Source organism: Pan paniscus, chromosome 3 (genome assembly GCF_029289425.2).
Source record: "Pan paniscus chromosome 3, NHGRI_mPanPan1-v2.0_pri, whole genome shotgun sequence".
Taxonomy (NCBI): domain Eukaryota; kingdom Metazoa; phylum Chordata; class Mammalia; order Primates; family Hominidae; genus Pan; species Pan paniscus.
Window position 1 is genome coordinate 141703488 of NC_073252.2, and position 20632 is coordinate 141724119.

General features: G+C 40.3%; 1 long non-coding RNA gene across 1 annotated transcript in view; it reads left to right on the forward strand.

Annotated features, from left to right (window-relative positions):
• The window catches only part of LOC129397633 (uncharacterized), a 269094-nt gene that overhangs the window by 72279 nt on the left and 176183 nt on the right, over positions 1 to 20632 (forward strand). The window contains exons 3-4 of the long non-coding RNA XR_010112040.1: positions 17127 to 17218; positions 18435 to 18599. This is a non-coding gene — a long non-coding RNA (uncharacterized LOC129397633). The remainder of the gene's footprint in view (positions 1 to 17126; positions 17219 to 18434; positions 18600 to 20632) is intronic.

Genomic DNA, 20632 nt, shown 5'->3' on the forward strand with positions numbered 1-20632 from the left:
CAAAAAAAACTTAATGATCAAATAGCTAAGAAATAAAGAATTGCTCCATTCTTTGCTGAGGTGGGAAGAAACATTAGCTGCTGGAATGAGTTTGCAGATTGGGAGAAAAGTGCTCTTAAAAACTCAGGAACTATGGTGTATCCTTACGTGTGCAAATTAAAATGAAAACATGAATCCCGGTCTTCCCTGGTCAACTGGAACACTACAGGTGGGGAGGAAGAACCTCCTCTCTTTATGTTTCTGTAAATCATCCTGCCTTTCTTTGAACCCCTGTGCCTTCAAAAAGGGAGGACTTTGAGCCCCTGCGCCTTCAGAAAGGGAGAAAACTGTCTTTAAAAGAGCTCTGCTATCTCCCTGGAATTTATGTCATGACTATGACATAAAAATTTGCCCAGTGCTAAAAATTCAGGACATGGCATCTGGTGATTGAGTCACTTACCCACACAGGTTAGCAGTAAGACACTCATTCTGTATTTTAGCACAGCCCTGGAGCTCCGGTGGCTTTGTGACACCATGGTGTGGTCTCAATTTCTAAGCTGCACACAGAGCCACTTCTCCTCCCGGGATCTTGCCACTTCCTTGTTTGCACTTCACAGAAAGCACACAGCAGCTACTCACCTTCTCATTTCCTGCAAGTTTGGAGAATCCTTGTGGTGGGGCTTTTAGTTGTCTCCTTGCTTCTTACAAATATTTTGTTGACACACCACATTCTCTTCCTTCTCTGGATCCGGTGTATTCAGAATTCCCAGTCCCAGGAAACTTAGTTCTGCTTTTTTGTTTGTTTGTTTTTTGTTTTTTCTTGTTAGGTTACTACTCAGAAGCAAGAGGCAAGAGGCAAGAAATGCATGATTGAGTACCTGCTTGATTTAGGAGGGGAGAGGAAAAGAAACGGGTTGAATTTTAAAAATGTTATTGAGTTGGCTGGGCATGGTGGCTCACATCTGTAATCCAAGCACTTTGGGAGGCTGAGGAGGGTGGGTCACCTGAAAGTCAGGAGTTCGAGACCAGCCTGGTCAACATGGTGAAACCCTGTCTCTACTTAAAATATAGAAAATTAGCTCAGCGTGGTGGTGGGCGCCTGTAATCCCAGCTACTTGGGAGGCTGAGGCAGGAGAATCACTTGAACCCAGGAGGCAGAGGTTGCAGTGAGCCGAGGTCACACCATTGCACCCCAGCCTGGGCAACAAAAGTGAAACTTCTTCTCAAAGAAAAATGTTATTGAGTCATATTTGTGTCAGAGTTCTCAAAATTCAGAAGCTAGCTTTCTAATGCTGTAGCCTCTGTTCAGGACAGATATATACCATGCAGATGAGAGAGGACCCAGTGTAGTTCTTAAAAATTTCAGTGCATGAGACCAAACAGGCAACCACCACTTCTCACGATTTCACTCACTGGCCAATTTGTTGGTTTTGTTGCTCTTGTGACTTCTTGTTAGTGATACAGGCATTTGCGCATACACATCATTTTAAGAATTCCTGGCACAAAGAGATGCTTAAGAGATATTACTTGATGTTTGATATAGTTTGGCTGTGTCCCCAGCCAAATCTCATCTTGAATTATAGTTCTCATAATCCCCATGTGTCATGGGAGGGACCCAGTGGGAGGTAATTGAATCATGGGGGCTGTTTTCCCTGTGTTGTTCTTGTGATGGTGAGTGAGTTATCGTGAGAGTTGATGGTTTTATAAGCATCTGGCATTACCCCTGCTGGCTCTCATTCTCTCTCTTGCTGTCCTGTGAATAGGTGCCTTCTGCCATGACTGTAAGTTTCCTGAGGCCTCCCCAGCCACATGCATTTGTGAGTCAATTAAACCTCTTTTTAAATAAATTACTCAGTCTTGGATATTTCTTCATAGCAGTGTGAGAACAGACTAATACAGTAAATTGTTACCAGGAGTGGGGTGCTACTATACGGATACCCCAAAATGTGGATGCAAATTTGGAACTGGCTAACAGGCAGAGGTTGGAACAGTTTGGAGGACTCAGGAGAAGACAGGAAAATGTCAGAAAGTTTGGAAATTTCTAGAGATTGGAGGGCCCAGAAGACAGGAAGATGTGGGAAAGTTTGGAACTTGCTAGAGACTTGTTGAATAGCTTTGACTAAAATGCTGATAGTGATTTGGACAATGAAGTCCAGGCTGAGATGGTCTCAGAAGGACATGAGGAACTCGTTGGGAACTGGAGCAAAGGTGACTCTTGTTATGCTTTAGCAAAGAGACTTGCAGCACTGTGCCTCTGCTTGAGATCTGTGTATCTCTGAACTTGAGAGAGATGATTTAGAATATCTGGCAGAAAAAATTTCTAAGTGGCAAAGCATTGAAGAGGAAGCAGAGCATAAAAGTTTGAAAAATTTGCAGCCTGACAATGCGATAGAAAAGAAAACCCCATTTTCTGGAAAGAAATTCAAGCTGGCTACAGAAATTGGCATAAGTAATGAGAAGCCAAATGTTAATCACCAAGACAATGGGGAAAATGTCTCCAGGGCATGTCAGAGACTTTCACAGCAGCCCCTCCTATGACAGGCCCAGAGACCTAGAAGAGAAAAATGGTTTCATTTTCTGGGCCCAGGGCTCCCCTGCTCTGTGCAGCCTCAGGTCACGGTACCCTGCATCCCAGCCACTCCAGCTCCAGCTGTGGCTAAAAGGGGCCAAGGTACAGTTTGGGTTATTGCTTCAGAGGGTGCAAGCCATAAGTCTTGGCAACTTCCACGTGGTGTTGAGCCTGTGGGTGCACAGAAGTCAAGAATTGGGGTTTGGGAACCTCTGCCTAGATTTCAGAGGACGTGTGGAAATGCCTGGTTGTCCAGGCAGAAGTTTGCTGCAGGGGCAGAGGCCTCATTGAGAACCTCTGGTAGGGCAGTGTAGAAGGGAAATATGTGGTGGGTGCCCCCACACAGAGTTCCCACTGGGGCACTGCCTAGTGGAGCTGTAAGAAGTGGGCCACCGTCCTCCAGACCCCAGAATAGTAGATCCACACCGACAACTTGCACTGTGCACATGGAAAAATCGTAGACACTCAATGCCAGCCTGTGAAAGAAGCCAGGTTGGGGGGTGTTCCCTGCAAAGCCACAGGTGTGGAGCTTCCCAAGGCCATGGGAGCCCACCTCTTGCAACAGCATGACCTGGATGTAGGACATGGAGTCAAAATAGATCATTTTGGAACTTCAATATTTAATGACTGCCCTGCTGGATTTCAGACTTGCATGGGCCTGTAGCCCCTTCATTTTAACCAAATTTTTCCCATTTGGAACAGGTGTATTCACACAATGCTTATAATTGTATAATAGTTAGGAGGTAACTAACTTACTTTTGATTTTCAGGCTCATAGGTGAAAGAAACTGGTCTTGTCTCAGATGAGCCTTTGGACTTGGACTTTGGGTTAATGCTAGAATGAGTTAAGACTTTGGGGGACAGTTGGAAGGACATGATTGTGTTTTGAAATGTGAGGACATGAAGTTTGGGAAGGGCCAGGAATGTAATGATGTGGTTTGGCTTTGTCCTCACCCAAATTTCATCTTGAATTGTAGTTCCCATAATCCCTACATGTCATGGGAAGGACTAGGTGGGAGGTAATTGAATCATGGGGGCGGTCTCCCCCATGCTGTTCTCATGATAGTGAGTGAGTTCTCATGATATCTGATGGTTTTATGTGTCTGGCATTTCCCCTGCTAACTCTCATTCTCTCTCTTGCCACCCTTTGGAGAGATGCCTTCTGCCATGATTGTAAGTTTCCTGAGGCCTCCCCAGCCACGCAGAACTGTGAGTTAATTAAACCTCTTTTCTTTATAAATTACCTAGACTCGGGTATTTCTTCATGGCAATGTGAGAATGAACTAATACAATGTTAATTATTAATACTTTTTCTGACTTTTAATTTAAAAATTTTAAATGCTGTTTTATTTTATTTTTTTTTTGGCCATTCCACTTGAATAGAATAACAAATAGTAGAAATTAAAGTTAAAAAGTATGTTGAATATTGAATAGAAATTTTGATTTTGGAAATATTCATGTCTACAGTTAAATAAGAAGTGGAAGACAGTAAAAAATGAAACAAATGTAGTCCTTGTCCTGGCGGGACTGAAGGAGTTTCTGAAAGAAAACTTTTAGTGGTGCCTGTAAGCACAGAACTACAGCTTATAAAAGTCCATGGACATCAAAAGTATGCAAAGTTTGGTGGAATTTTTGTGTGCAGTTTTTCCTAGAGAGAACAGAAACTATGGAACACAGTCATAAGGCAGAAAATGAGAGCAAGAGTGATTATGTCAGGCAACTTGCTCTGGCAGAGAGTTAAAGCCAGATGCTCTTTCTACCATGGCTTGCTTGGCTCCCAAGAACTATGGCTTCTACTTCTGCTTTCTTCCTTTTCCTTCTCCTGCATCTATTCAGGATACCTAATGCGGTCAAGAGGAACGAGGCAGAAATGAAAATTTTCAAATCCTGTGTGGGTATAGACTCTATTCAAAACATATTATATTTTAAATACCATTCAGTTGTAAATAATCATAAGAGCCCACCTACAATGAAACAATAGATGACTTGAAAGCACCGCAGCAGCCAGCTCTGAGCTGCAAGGAGAATAGTTGTGTAAAATGATTCATTAGGAAAAAGAAATCCCTGCAGGACACTAGATATAATCCAACACAGGGAAAAATGTGGTTTGGAGACTGATATTTTACAACTTCTTCAGGTTCTCAATATTGAAAACAAATGATACAATCAAAAGGTATTCTTTCAGATTGCTATGTGCAGTCTCTTCCAGAGGCCTGCGAGAGAAACTTAACTTACCTTCTGCTCTGAGAGGGAAAGCTGTCTTGTGTGGGTGGCCAAGAAAGGTTATTTGGTGGTATTATATTTCAGGACTTCTACCAGAGTGATTCACTTATAACTGGCTGGCATAATTATTATAGAGTTTCAGTGATCATTATGCTGTGTTAACTACAGAATATTGTAATTGCTGTTAGAATGACCACAAAATGAACAATACAGTTTCAAAACATACTTAGCCATTTTCAGAAGAGGTGCAAATGAGAGTTATTATGCTTTGAAGATTCCAGGGAGACTGACTAAGAGAACTAACAGAGTGGAGAACAGATTAATGGCTGCATTTCTTCATGCTATGTGACCGTTAGTGAACTTTCGTTTCTGATATTACCTAATGTCAACATTCCATTGGAGTTCACACATTGCTAGGTGTTTTAGAAAAGACATTGAAGATGATTTATTGATATTTCACCCCCAGAAATACTGGGAAGAGGCTTTCTTCTTTAGAGAAGTGAATTTCTGAAGTGAAGTCCCTAGAAGGCTCACCATTCTATTACAGTGGCTCTTTTGCTGCATGCTTCCCAGATCCCTCCATCCTCCTGCACTTCTGCTTCTGAAATTTTTCCTCTGATGGAGTTGCCATATCAGTACAGAAGCTGGCATGGTATAGCATGTGTACCACAGAGAGCACCAGAGTGGTTTATCTTCGGCATGCAGGCTGGTTATCATCTTGTAATCCTCCCATGGGCTTCAGAAACCTCAACTTGACAGAGACTTGGCCACAGACCTTCTTCCTTTAGATGCTTGGAGGATCCTCAAGAGAAGAATCAGGTTCCCAACCTCACACTTAGGAATTTCAAGATGGTGCTCGGTAACATCTTTTCTATGTGGTGGCCAGAATGTTGAAAAGTTTGATAAATCTTTATATGCATTCAGTCCCTCTGCACTTGGAAAGAGGAAGAGGCTTGAGTAGCAGCAGAAAAATGATATGGCCATCCACCATTGCCATGTTTATGTTGTATTTATTTTCCCTTTCCCACTTTTCCCTCTGGGGAGAAGTATGAGCGACTTATTACCTAATTCATTCCTGGAAGAGAGTTCTAGTCCTGGAAACTTGTTTCATACTATAAAAATAACAAAACTGATCATTCAAAATAATGGAATTAATGCCACATAATTTACTTTGCAGTATTCTTTTTGAATTTATTTTTTCCACATGTCGTTTTCCTCCTTTCTCCTGGCTCTGGGTGTCATAAAGTCTGGGTGGTAGAGGTAAGCGAATCTGCATAGGCATTCTTTATTTCACCAGAGACTTTAGACTTGAGTTTAAAATTAGAACCTACTAAAAAATGTTATTGTGTAGTTAGGGTGAAAGGGTATCTTTGAAGGACTTTGAGTGATGAATGCCTTGATATTGGCATTTTCTGAGTGTCAGGGTTGCCCACTGACTCATATGAGAAATTGATGTGGGCAGTGGTTGTAACATTGAGGTGTTTTTTTTTTTTTTTGTAACCAGGGAGTTCTTGTTTGCTCTAATTAAGATAGTCAGAACTGGCCAGGCGCAGTGGCTTACGCCTGTAATCCCAGCACTTTGGGAGGCCAAGGTGGGCGGATCATGAGGTCAGGAGATCGAGACCATCCTGGCTAACACAGTGAAACCCTGTCTCTACTAAAAATACAAAAAATTAGCCAGGCGTGGTGGGGGGCACCTGTAGTTCCAGCTACTCAGGAAGCTGAGGCAGGAGGATGGCGTGAACCCGGGAGGTGGAGCTTGCAGGGAGCCGAGATCACACCACTGCACTCCTGCCTGGGCGACAGAGCCAGACTCCATCTCAAAAAAAAAAAAAAAAAGATAGTCAGAACTGATGGGTTGGGTAATTGGGAGGTGGATGTGGTTGGATAAAAGATGTGAAACAGAAATTATGTTATCAAAAATAAGTCACCAGTTACCAGTATTTTGATGTATTAAATCTTATAAAAAGAAAATTAGTGGTATTGAGTATTTTTAAGTTTAGAAAATTAATCATAATCATAGTGTATGAGGATTGGAAGGACTTTAGATTTCATATAATTGAATTATTAGAGATTTGAACAGTTTCTGTAGTACTCTGAGCAGACAAATTGTCCAGTTTATGGCATTTGTTTGTGTTTTCGTTTGTTTTGAGATAGAGTCTCGCTCTGTCTCCCAGGCTGGAGTGCAGTGGTGCGATCTCAGCTCACTGCAACCTCTGCCTCCCAGGTTCAAGTGATTCTTTTGCCTCAGCCTCCTGAGTAGCTGGTATTACAGGTGCATGCCACCACACCCAGCTATTTTTTTTTTTAATTTTTAGTAGAGACGGGGTTTCACCATGTTGGCCAGGCTAGTCTTGAATTCCTGACCTCAAGTGATCCACTCACTTCAGCCTCCCAAAATTCTGGGATTACAGGCATGAGCCACCATGCCCAGCCATCCAGTCTATTTTGAATATCTTTAGTGATGGGAAATTCATCTCTGCATAGTCTTATTTAATTCTGAGTATTAAATTTTTTGAATTGTAATAGTCAAAAGTTGATTCTCTAGCATATATGTATTCTAGCTCCATTTCTTGGGTCCTTGCAGAGCAAATCTAACTACAGTCCTACCATTAATTCCAGATTGCTCTATGCATCTGAGACTTTTAACTTTAACACAGAATGTCTCCAGATTTATATGAAAGGGTTATATGGTTCTTTGTGATTCTGGTTTATTTGTCGTTTGCCCAGATGTCGGTGGGGAACAAAGTGGCACCTCCAGTGCCTACATGCTAGATCTTGAATTTTATGATGACAACCTAAGATCAGGAAGGACTGTGATGAGGAACCATTGATGGGTTTTTTGCAGAGTAGTGCCATCGAGAGACTTTTATTTTAGATAATCTTTGTGGACTTATGGGGATGGAGTAAAAGAGGATATTTTGGAGGCCAAAAACAAGTCAAAAGCTGTTTCAGTAGGAGGACTTGGATCAGAGCAGGAACAATGGGCGTGGGGAAAAGAGATTGGATTTTAGAAATAGTAGAGGATTGAATGTGGCTGGTGAAGGAGAAAGAGGAATCAGAATGACACCAAAGTTTCTAGCTTAGATATTGGGCTATGAAAGACGGTGTCATGAACTAAGAAAGAAAATCCTGAATAAAGAGCCAGTTTTAAGATAAAGATAAAATGTTTCAAACTGTGATTTCATTTAGCCTGTATTCCTCCATCTGCTCTACAAGAATATGATAAGAAAGCTTATGCCAGGATCTATTATTCATAGATACACTATGTGACCATGTTCCCCTGATCTACTGATCTAGTGATTCTACTGGAAAAAGAAAATGAATTTTATTTGACATGACTAGGTATTGGCTGGGCTTTGCATCCCTCTTCTGTACTTCTTTGATCAATATTAATCAACTTAATAAGCATTTGCAGTTGGCAATGCTTTATATGCTCATTGTCTAGTGACAATGAAGTATAGTATGAAGACTTTACAAATGTTTTTCTTTTGTTCCAGTTTGTTTTTTTCTGGTATGAATCCCTTTATTATTATTATTTTTAATTTTTTTAAATTGACACATAATAATTGTAGACATTTATGGAGTACATAGCGATGTTGCCATACATGTAATGCATAGTGATCGGGTCAGGGTAGTTAGCCTATCCATCATCTCAAACGTTTATCATTTCTTTGTTTTGAGTACATTCAATGTCCTTCTGGCTATTTGAAACTATATATGATGTTATTGTTAACTCTGGTCATCATACTGTGGTATAGAATACTAGAACTTATTTTTCCTGTTGAGTTGTAACATTGTATCCTTTAACAAATCTCTCCCAATGTCATTTTTCCCCCAACCCTGCATAGCCTCAAGTATTTTCTGTTTTACTTCTATGAGATCAACTTTTTGTTAGCTTCTACATATGAGTGGGAGCAGTTGGTATTTAACTTTCTGCTCCTGGTTTATTTCATGTAACAGGATGTCCTCTGATTTCATCCACATTGGCGTGAATGACAGGATTTCATTGTTTTTTGTGTGTGTTTATTGTTTTTTGAGACAGAGTCTCACTTTGTAACCCAGGCTGGATGCAGTGGCACAATCTTGGCTCACTGTGACTCCCACCTCCCGGGTTCAAGCAATTCTCCTGCCTCAGCCTCCCGAATAGCTGGGATTATAGGTGCACACCACAAAACCTGGCTAATTTTTGTATTTTTGGTGGAGACAGGGTTACGCCATGTTGGCCAGGCTGGTCTTGAACTCCTGACCTCAGGTGATCCACCCACCTTGGCCTCCCAAAGTGTTGGGATTACAGGTGTGAGCCACCGCACCCACCCTAGGATTTCATTTTTTTTTATGGCTGAATAGTATTCCATTGTGTATCTATACTACATTTGTTTATCCATTCTTCTCTTGATGGACACTTAGACTGATTCCATATCCTGGCTATTGTAAATAGTGCTCCAATAGACTTGAGGTTGTAGATGTCTTTTCAACGTACTGATCTCATTTCCTTTGGGTAAATATCTGGTAGTGGGATTACTGGATCACGTGTAGTCCTAGTTGTAGTTTTTTAAGGAACCTCCTTAAAGTTCTCTATAGTGGCTGTACTAGTTTACATTCCCACCAAGTGTATAACAGTTCCCTTTTCTCTGCATCCTCACCAGCATTTGCTATTTTTTGTCTTTTTGATGATAGCCATTCTAACAGGGGCAAGATGATACTTCATTGTGGTTTGGATTTGCATTTCTTTGATGACTAGTAATGTTGATCATTTTTTCATATATTTGTTGTCCATTTGTATGCCTTCTTTTGAGGAACGTCTGTTCAGATCATTTAGCCATTTTAAAATCAGATTGTTTTTATGTTGATAAGATGTTTGAATTCTTTGTATATGGTGCATATAAATCCCCTGTCAGATGAATGGTTTGCAAGTATTTTCTAACATTCTGTAGGTTGTCTTTTCACTGTTGTTTTCTTTGCTGTGCAGAAGCGTTTTAGTTTGCTATGATGTTATTTATTTATTTTTGCTTTTCTTGACTCCTTTTGAGGTCTTATTCATAAAATGTTTTCTAAGCCCAATGTCTGGAAGTGTTTCCCTTATGTTTTCTTCTAGTTCCATATCTGAGTTTTAGGTCTTGAAACCATTATAATTAGATTTTTATAAAGGGTAAGAGGCGAGAGTCTAGTTCCATTCTTCTGCATATAGATATTCAGTTTTTACAGCCCCATTTATTGAAAAGATTGTCCTTTCCTCAGTAGATGTTCTTGGTGCCTTTGTCAAAAGTCAGCTGGCTATAGATATGTGAATTAATTTATAGGTTCTCTATTCTGTTCCACTGGCCTCTGTGTCTGTTTTTATGCCAGTATCATGCTGTTTGGGTTACTACTGCATTGTAGTATATTTTGAAGTCTGGTAGTGTGATGTCTTCAGCTTTGTTCTCTTTGTTTAGGATTACTTTGGCTATTCAAGGCCTTCTGTGGTTCCACACAAATTTTAGGATTTTTTTCCCCTATTTTTGTGAAGAATGTCCTTGGTATTTCCATGGGGATTGCATTGAACATGTATGGCCATTTTACCAATATTGATTCTTCTAATCCATGTGCATGAGATATTTTCTCACTTGTTTGTATCCTCCTCAATTTCTTTCATAAGTGTTTTGTAGTTTTCATTGTAGAGGTCTTTTGCTTCCTTTGGGAAGTATCTGCCCACCAGATACTGCTTGGTGGGCTGCTTCTCAGCCTGGGATATGGGCAGAGGGATGATTGGGTGACTTGAGGGCTTTCCCACCAGGGGTGGCCTGCAGACTATTTCTCAGTCCTGGCATGTGGGCGCAGAGCTGTTCAGACAGCCAAGGAGCATGTCTGTCAGGGGCAGCACACAGGTCTGTTTCTCTGGCTCTGATTGTGGATACAAAGCTGTTGGGCAGGACTGGGGCTTGTGTGTAGTGGGTGGGGCACTGTGTGGCTGTTTCTCAGGACGTGGGTGTGGGCACATAGCTCCTCCTTCAACCCAGAAGCATGTTGGCTGCTTGGAGATATGAGGGCTTCTCCCGCTTGGGGAAGGGCATGCACCAGTTTGGCTGGCTCGAGGGTGAGTTCACCCTGGGCAGGACTGTTCCTCTGGTTCTAAGTGAGGACAGTAGGAGTTGTCTTCCTTGCTGTGCAAGACCAAAGTCACGGCTATCCCTGGGCCTAGAATTCGCACTGCTGGGGTTGTGGCATTCAGTCACCAATGAGAGCTTAGTGGAATGAAGATGGAGTCCCAGAGCAGTGGCTGCTGACCCTAGAGCAAGGCGTACTACAGAGTCATCTCTAGTCTTGAGATAGTGCCATGCTGCAGCAGCTTGGCTCACAGGGCATGGGTGGGGAATAAGGAGTGCACACTTTGTACTCCTAATCCAGCGCAATGCAGCTGTGAGAATTCTGGGTATCTCTCCAAACTGGGCTCTGGGTTTGCAAGGACTGTGAATTTCTCTTATAAGGACTGTAAGTGTTTGTGGTCACAATGGGGGCTGGTGGGTTTCTTCTCCTTACCTTTCCCCTGCAACAGGAAGTCCCTCCTGATTCTGGCTGGATATGATCCGGGTGGGGAAGATGGGACCGCAGAGGCTGAGTGTCTCCATGCTGTCCTCCTGGATTTTCCATCACCACAGGTGCATCTCCACTCCCTCTCTGCACCCCAGTGTTCTTCCTTTGACACACCATCCAAATCTTATCTGTTTATTTGTTGCCTTGCTTCTTTCTTGTGGGAAGGATGAGCACCAGGTGTCTTTAATCAGCCATCTTTCTAATGTCCCCCAAAAGTGTGTTTCTGAGGCAAAAAAATATTTACAGCAAACTAATAACTGAGTTTCCAATTCTTCGGTCAACTACAGCCAAGCTAAAGTCTTAGTTAGCAAAATTTAAAGTCTGAATTTTTAATTGAATTGTTAGGAGATAAGAAACTGTTAATCTGAAATCCGATTTCTACTGTAATTCAGGGGCACTTTGTTTAGAGGAATGACTCTGTGTGTAGGAGCATTATGATAAATTGTGAGGAAATGACACATCAAACACTATTCTACTAGTATAATAAAGTATTCTCTACCCTGGTTTTTGTAGACAGCCTGTACATAGTATTTATATTCCTTTCCAAGTCACTTATTTACCTGTGATGCTGTTTCCTACTTTTGCTGACAGTTCAATTAGTCAGTTAAAAAACATATGGGGTAGAGGAGCTTTTGCAAAAGGTGACTTAAATTAATAGTAAGCTTGATGCTATTTTCCCTTGTTTGACTAGTTGAAGATTGCATGGGTTCCAAACTTAGTGTCTACCAGTGTGTGGCAGGTTACATCCATGTGTAGAACAAAGCCCGGGAGGGGCACAACTGCATCAACACAGGGAGCATGCCCTTTCTGAAAAAAACAAAAACAAAAACGAGAAAAAACGCTGCTAACTATTTTGTTGTCATGAGGAGTTGTGGGCCATTATTCGTGGACCTTCTGATATTTCAAGAGAAGTAAAAATATTTTATATGAAGTCTACTGTTTACAAAATATTATCAATTAATTGACATTAAACAAATGCCGTGCAGGCCAAACAAAACTAGCCCTCGGACCAGAAATGCTCTATGGGTTTATAGCTTCAACATTGGAACATCTCTCAATATGATCAGTTGTGGATTATATACTTTTATCCTTTTAAGCACTTATTTTAAGGGTTTAGTGGGGGTCAGGTAGAATATGGTTATTGCTTAACTCAGTTTACTACTGCTACCTAAAACCATGGTTGATATTTAACTGGCTTGCACAGTTACATTGCATTACCAACTATTCATTCTGATTGATTTGTACCATGTGGTCAAAGTGGTTAAAGTTTTTGAATATTATTTCTGCCCCAAGTTAATAAACAACACTTCTTACTAGCATGATTTAGATATGGGTTTACCTGTACATTGGGAGTTTTTTCCAAGTGTGTTTATTCCAAGCATTGTAGAATTTCTCAGTTCCTTATAAGGCTATCTTAGAAACATAGTTTATAATATTTTCAATAATAATTTGTCAGACTATATTCTCACTCATTCAATTTTGGGATATTATTTGATGACTCCTCCCCAGAAGCCTCTTTTAATGACTAGTCTGACTGACATTTGGTGAAAAAGCAGTAGTTTTCCTTCATATATATTCTTCAGAGAATCATGGAATACTAGCTGTCCCTTCCATTTAGGTCTTTCTTTTGATAAATTAATTGATGAATTGTCTTCAGCTTAATATGAATATAATTAGTTCAATTGTCAATTATGGTAGACTTTTAAAAGAGTGTTCTGAATATGTGATCATATGACATACTATTTGTAACATGCTTTTCTTTCCACCCCCAAATAACAATTTACAGGATCTGAATATTGAGGCCAGAAGAGATTACACAGAGATTATAGGCTCTGCCTATAATCCCAGTGCTTTGGTAGCCAAGATGGGAGGATTGCTTGCGGCCAGAAGTTTGAGACAAAGTTGGGCAACATAGCAAGACCCCATCTCTACAAAAAATTAAAAAATTAGCTGAGTGTGGTGGTACATGTCTGTACTCCTAGCTACTTGGGAGCCTGAGGGGGAGGATCACTTGAACCCAGGAGTACAAGGTTACAGTGAATTATGATCATACCACTGAACTCCAGGCTGGGTGACAGAATGAGACTCCATTTCTAAAGTAAAAAAGTATATATATTGAAAAAACTTACTTGACAACTTTTAGAGTAGAAATTATCTTTATAGTATCTAATCTATCAAGTCAAATGAGCTGGCAGTGGAAGGAGCACTGGACTTAGAGTCAGAAGGCATGGCCTTTTCTCTTTTGCCAATCAATGTGACATTTAGATTTTCATTATTATCATTATCATTATTATTATTAAGATTTAAAAAAAATTCTGGGCTGGAAATGTAACTTTCTTCGTGGCAGAATTTTATACTTATTTGTATTTCATATGTGCTCTTCCAACTAAGAAAGAAAAAAACTACAGCTCTCTGGAGCCTGTAGTGTTTGAAACTTATTAGCTTGTTGCCTCTGGCTACAGAAATCAAAAAGGAGTTTTTCAAGTTGCATTCAGAAAAGCAGTCTGTTTTTCTGACCTGCAGTGTTGCTAGTAATTGTTAGCCAGATGTTACTCTTGGAAAATGAAAGTACTCATTATTTGAAAATAGTATGGTGTGGAGGGCCAACTGTAAGACCTGGAGCTGTTTGCTGTTTACACACATGCAGACAACTTCTCTGGTCAAAAGTGGTAAACAAGTGAAACTTTCAGCCTCCATTCTTCAGCCTCTCAAATATATTTCTGAAAAGGGCATTGTTCCAGGGTTCTCTTTGAACAACTCCCACCACTGAAGTTGGAAAGTCTTGACTATTTCAGTCTCCTTCCCTTGAATCATATTGCCTGGGCAGCACGCCCTTACTGTTGTTGCTTTGTTAACTGTTAGATACTGAGTTATATTAACATGAAAGGACATAAGGAATCAGAAATGAAGCCTCCAACTAACAATATGACAAAGCTAATCTACCAATACATCTTTGATTTGGTTTTAAGAGGTTGCAGTGGAAGTGGATAGGAGGTATGAAACTTCTGATTCCAACTTGAGTCTGATTCTAGCCCGTGCCTTGGGGATGTTTATAAACCTGAGACGGAGGAAAACTGAGGGGGAAAGGAAGAGGGAGGAAAAAGTAGAGGAAGGGAAAGAAAGAGGAAGAGAAAAGCAGAGAAACAGGGAGAGAAGGAGAGTGCCTGATCCTGATCCATAGTATAATAGCCTCCCTAGCCTGATTACAGTTCTGCTTTTACACTTAACCACTGCTCTTGTGGGTACTGGGCTATTGAGGAACAATACCCTAAATTTTCCTGAAAGTTCTTTCCAGCTGAGAGCATCTCTAGGCACTGGCTTAATTCTTTCAAAGTCTCATGACCAGACCCTTGATTTTTATCTTTACCTTGAGGCCAAGTCTTAATGTGAAAATATTCTTCTGGCATGAGACAGCAAAGATGAAAAACAACTTTAGTTTCTATTCTAATAAATTGTAGCATCTCTTAATTCCCCATATTCTCCTTGTAAACTGTGTGTGTGTTTTTGTCGACATTTGTTTCTTTCTTGTAATACTTTATATAGAACTAGTAAGAGTCAGCTGATATTTTCAACATTCTGCCTGGAGATCAAGTCCAAAAATTCATAAGGTACATTTTGCATCTTCAAGTTATCTTAAGTGACCAGTTCTAACAGATGTTTCATGCCGACGTAGCATGGGTGATCGTTTTTTTGCTTTGTTCTAACAGTTTCCTCATCATTTTTCCAGGCTTTGTTAGTAGTATCATTGACACTTTTCCAGCTTCTGTTTGCTACCTACCTCATCCAAAGCTAATTCCACATATGTCTGTTTTATGCTATGGTAGCATGTTCCTTATAGGTACTAATTACCTATTGCCATAATAATGCTGCATAATAAACAACACAAAATGCCTCTGGAAGCAATAAAAATTTATTTAGTACATGAGTCTGTGGGCCAGCAACTTGGTTCTTCTGGTCTCACATGCATGGAGATGGGTTGCATATTAGCTGATCTAGTATAAATCATCTGGGATGATTGAGATAACCTGGTTCTGTTTTACCTTTAGTAGGTTAGTTGGTTTGCCCAGGTATGTGTCACAGCAAAGTCAGAGGATTAAGAGACTGTTAGTGTGAAAGATTTTTTCAAGCCTCTGCATGCATCTGCTCTTGTCCTGTTGGCCAAAGCATGTAAGATGGCCAAACTTAGAATCAAAGCCCAAAGAAGTACACTCCTCTATAGTGAGAGGAAATGCAAAGTCACATGGCAAAGGGCATAGATACAGGAAGAATTTGAGAGGTGGGCCATTACTGCCAAATTATCTCATCAGTATTTAATGTGGGACAGTACCTCAGCCATATTCTTTGGACCTCATTATTTCAGCATGCTCCAAGGAATCAGTGACTTCCAACTGGCAGTATTTGTATCCTCTTCCCAAGGGTTTCCTTCTACTAAATAAAGGACCAGTCTGCCCATGCAAACTCCAGGCTGGAGGTTCTAGGGAATTAGCCCTGTCTCCACTTGACATACTCAATTCAATCCTCAAACAATAAATGATAGGAGTTGGTTTATGAAAATGCCAGCTTTTTTATCCATCTAGTTTGGTAATTTGTAGCCGTATATTTTATACAATTTTCCAGAGCTCTGAGGTATTAGGCACTAGTAGTGCACAATGGTATCTGGCTTCATAATACAACTTTTATCCTTGGCCAGTTTCACTTATGTATTCTCCTAATGCTTAATTCTCTAAAAATAAATTGCTTACACTTGAAATCTTTTCTTTTTTCTTTTCTTGTTTTCTTTTTCTTTTTCTTTTCTTTTTTTTTTTTTTTGAGATGGAGTTTTGCTCTTGTTGCGCAGGCTGGAGTGCAATGGCACCATCTCAGCTCACCTCAACCTCCACCTCCCCAGTTCAAGCAATTCTTCTGTCTCAGCCTCCCAAGTAGCTGGGATTAAAGGCGTCTGCCACTATGCCCAGCTAATTTTGTATTTTTAGTAGAGACGGGGTTTCTCCTGTTGGTCAGGCTCGTCTTGAACTCCCGACCTCAGGTGATCTCGCTCACCTTGGCCTCCCAAAGCGCTGGGATGTGAGCCACCACACCCGGCCATTGAAATCTTTTCATATGGTTTACTGGGAACCTAAATTAATAGACTACATAATTTACCTCTCATTTTTCTTCTGATTGTGAGTTCACGTTGCATATTTGCACTATGCACAAAAACCAGTTCTCAGTATGTGTCCCCTTCCTAATTTTCAAGAGTTTTAACACTGAGGTCTTTTCAGTGCTTATATTCTTTAGGTTCATTAGTAAGAGTCTGTCTTTTTCTGTTTTCTGCAGCTTATAACAGAATACTTGAAACTGGGTAATTTATAAAGGAGAGGAATTTATTTCTTACAGTTATGAAGGCTGAGAAACCCAAGGTCGAGGGGCCATATCTGGTGAGGGCCTTCTTGCTGGTGGGGACTCTGCAGAGTCCTGAGGTTGTACAGGGCATCACATGGTGAGGTGGCTGAGTGTGGTAGCTTAAGTCTCTCTTTCTCTTCTTATAAAGCCACCAGTCTCACTCCCATGAGAACCCATTAATCCATTAATAGATTCATACGTTCATGAGGGTAGAGCTGTTAGGACCCAATCACTTCTTAAAGACCCTGTTTCTCAATACTGCCACATTGGAGATTAAGTTTCAACATGAGTTTCGGAGGGGACAACCATTCAAAGCATAACAGAGTCCTTTAATTGTCATAAGCTTTCCTAATTATTAGCTTTAGTATGATCTAAGTATCAATTTTACTTTTGTTTTCCAGCTTATAGAAGAGCACGGCATACAGAAAAATCCATCTTCTGCAAAGAAAACACAGTCATGTAGAGAACCTTTCCATCCGCAGTCTGGACCCAGGTAACGGGTCCTTGCTTAGAGGAATATTTCTTCCACTCATATCATCTTTCTTTTTTGTCCCATTTTGTTTTTGTTTGAATAAAACTCATTTGGACTTTTCCTTTCTTCCACCAATAAAGAACATTATTGACTTTTAATTATAATTTTAAAAACCCCACTATTTTGTGCTTTAGAAACAGGGTCTTACCCTGTTGCCCAGTCTGGAGTGCAGTGGCACAACCACGGCTCACTGCAATCTAGAACTCCTGAGCTCAAGCGATCTTCCCGCCTCAGCCCTCTGAGTAGCTGGGACTACGGGCACATCCCATCACATCCAGCTAATTATTTAGTTAAGAAATGGGTCTTGCTTTGTCGCCTGGGCTTGTCTTGAACTCCCGGGCTCAAGCAGTCCTCCTACCTTAGCCTCCCAAAGTGCTGGGATTACAGACGTGGGCCACAAAACATATTTTAAAATCTGTCTACATCTGCCTAGATTTCCAGATGATGTTGTAGTCCATTAACTCTTTATTCTGCTATATCTAAACTGCTATTAAATCCATATGTCAAATTCTTAATTTTTGTTACTTTATTTTGCTGTTCTCAAATTTCTGTATGATTATTAAGTCTATTCCTTTGATGAAACTCCCCATCTTATGCTCTATTTCCTAAACATTTTAAGCACTTATTTTAATTCTGTGTTGCTAATGACAATATCTGCATCATCTGTGAGTCTTTTCCCATTGTCGATTTTTTTGTGTTGTTCCTATTTGTTGTGTTATTGCTATATTTTGTATACCTGGTAGATTGTTGTTGAATGCCAGATACTGAATATAAAAAACCAGGGATGATGTGGATTGTGTTATAGCTTTCCTGAGAGAGTTTGCCCTGTCCTCTGGTTGGAAGCTATAGTGGAGGCAAATCACCTTAATCAAGTAAACGAGAAGACAAAATGCTGGGTTTCAGTCTTCTTAAGATTGGTTTCCTGGAGTGCTATAGCCCCTAAAGGTCTCGAATGACAATATGAAGGGTTCTCTGTTGCCCCTCTCCCTTAGTGAGTCATGGCCTCCAGTTTTGTCTTCTCAGCACTAAAAGATGTTTAAAAACTCTGATTTGATTTTCAACGGCTGTATGCTTGGCTTCCTAGCCTCTCACTCTAATCAGCTTACTTCAGAAAATGCCTTTATGGGAAAACGACCTTAATATTGTGCTTACTTTTTCGCACCTCTCTTCTCTCCAGGCTTCTACTCATAAACCTGGCTGCCTTCACAGCATCAAACTATAATTTTTTGTCCACCTCGATTTATGAATTATCAAGAGCTCTCTTAGATTATCTGCCTTTTAGCAGGGGCTGAGGATTGTTAATATTCCAGCTCATATTTAGAATTGGCAAATGCCATTAAAGGTAAGTGACATTCAGAATTTGTCTCACCTTTCTACATTTCTCTTCTCTCCGGGATCTTGACACCTCAGATTCTTATCGCTTTGGAAGCTCTCCCATGCCTTCAAACAAATGATTTTTTTTCTTTTTAAATTTTACTTTGTTTTTCCTATTGTTAATTGGTTAAATAGCCCCCTCTTGCATACCTCTTATACGTACATGTAGTTTCTTCTACTTATTCTTAGGTCAATTTTATGAAATCTGGAGGGAGATAGTAGATTATGAGGACCTAGGCAAGGAGGGTATAATGGACAGATGCCTTGCTTGACCAGCCTCTATTTCTCCTTCTTCCTAATATTATTTATTATTATTATTTGGAAAGCCACTTCTGAGAAGTGGAAAGCCACTGTCAGTCCTTGTGTTTTTCGGTGGGATAAACCCAGTTTCTGGGGTCTAAGAATGGGAGGTGGGTGGGTAGGTGTGGCAGGCATGCTACTCCGGCTGGCCCATGACTTTGTTCCATCTCTCCTATCAGAGGGCTTGAGTCCGGGAAAGGTATGGGACCCTAGTCAGCCCAAAGAGTGTCAGCACTGGACTTCTACGAAAGTTAGTGGGAAAGAGATATTGTTTCCACTGAGGTTTCTCAGCTGGTAGATTTAAGGCCAGAGCTGCTAATGGCCTTTTTTGCCTTTGTATGTGTAGGACCTGTGAGAGAAAGCCGGGGAAGCAGAACCCTTTGATGGAGACAACAGAGTCAGGACAATATTGTTTAAGTCTCCTAAATCCAAACATGCCTGAAGCTATAAGTTACTTCTGAAATTTAAAAATTTATAAATAAATTATTTTTTTTCTCCCTAAGCCACTTATAGCTAAAATAGGCCTGACTATGTGGAGAGTACCAGTAGTTGTGAGGGAGGGGAGACAGATGAAGTGACATCTCAAGAGAACTCGCTGATTTGATTGGCTGGATATGGAGCATGTGGGAGAAAGAGGAGACAAAGATAAATGTGAAGTTATTTAAATGTTTTGTGATGCTTTTAACCCAAGGAAAGATATGATTGATGTAGAAACAACTTTTCCTTTTACATATACAATCTACATATAAAAACATATTTAAATCATAAACTGTAAGGATGGTAAACTAGAAATTTGTGGCTGCTTCTCTGTAGCAAAGTCTTTTCATTAATTATTGTTGGCTTAAAATTTTTGATAAGTTATATCTCTAAGGGTATACAAAGTAACTTGTTGAATTTGCAAAGTGCTTTGTAGATTTCAAATTACTTTGGAGTCTGTCATTTGACCCTCAAGAACCATATAGTAGGTGGGAGAGTTAACATCGTCCCTTATTTACCAATGAGTGTACTGAGGTACAGAGAGGTTAACATAATTAACTAAGGAAACCAAGCAAATATCTTGGAGGGATGGTATGAGAACCCAAATTTGCCAGTCCAGTGCTTTACCATATATCATTCAGTTCTCCGATTCCTAGTAATTATAGTTACTTATAATCAATGATAACATTATAGCCAGTGACCAAGTTACCCAGTAACATTCCAAAAATGGCATCACATTTTCTTCTAAGCATTATAAAATACATTTAATCAAGTCAGAGCTATTCTAAAAGAATAATAATAACTAGAACGATCCTGGATGACTGGCTTAGCCAGAGTCCCCATGTAGATCTGAGTGCTCATTGTGGGTCATGGCCATTTTCTTGTATGTCAAATATCCTCTGCAATTCTGGAAGGGGGAGAAGGTAAAAATAGGAGAGGATTCTGGCTCAAAGGGGGAGGGTTCTGTAAACTGGAAGTATCACTTTAGATGGTGAAACATTTTCTTGCTAGTTACATAATTCTGATATGCTTTTAACTTCCAGTTCCTAGGAAAGAAGTTGTTTCAACTCTCATTGGAGGAAGTATAAGGTGATCTCAGGGAAGGGGAGAAGGGCTGGTTGCCTGCCAAATCTATGATCAAGTCGGCTCCACAGTCAGTTGAGTAAACCAGAGTTATTATATATATGAGAAGTTTTGGCCAGGAAAAAGGTGTAAATAGATTAA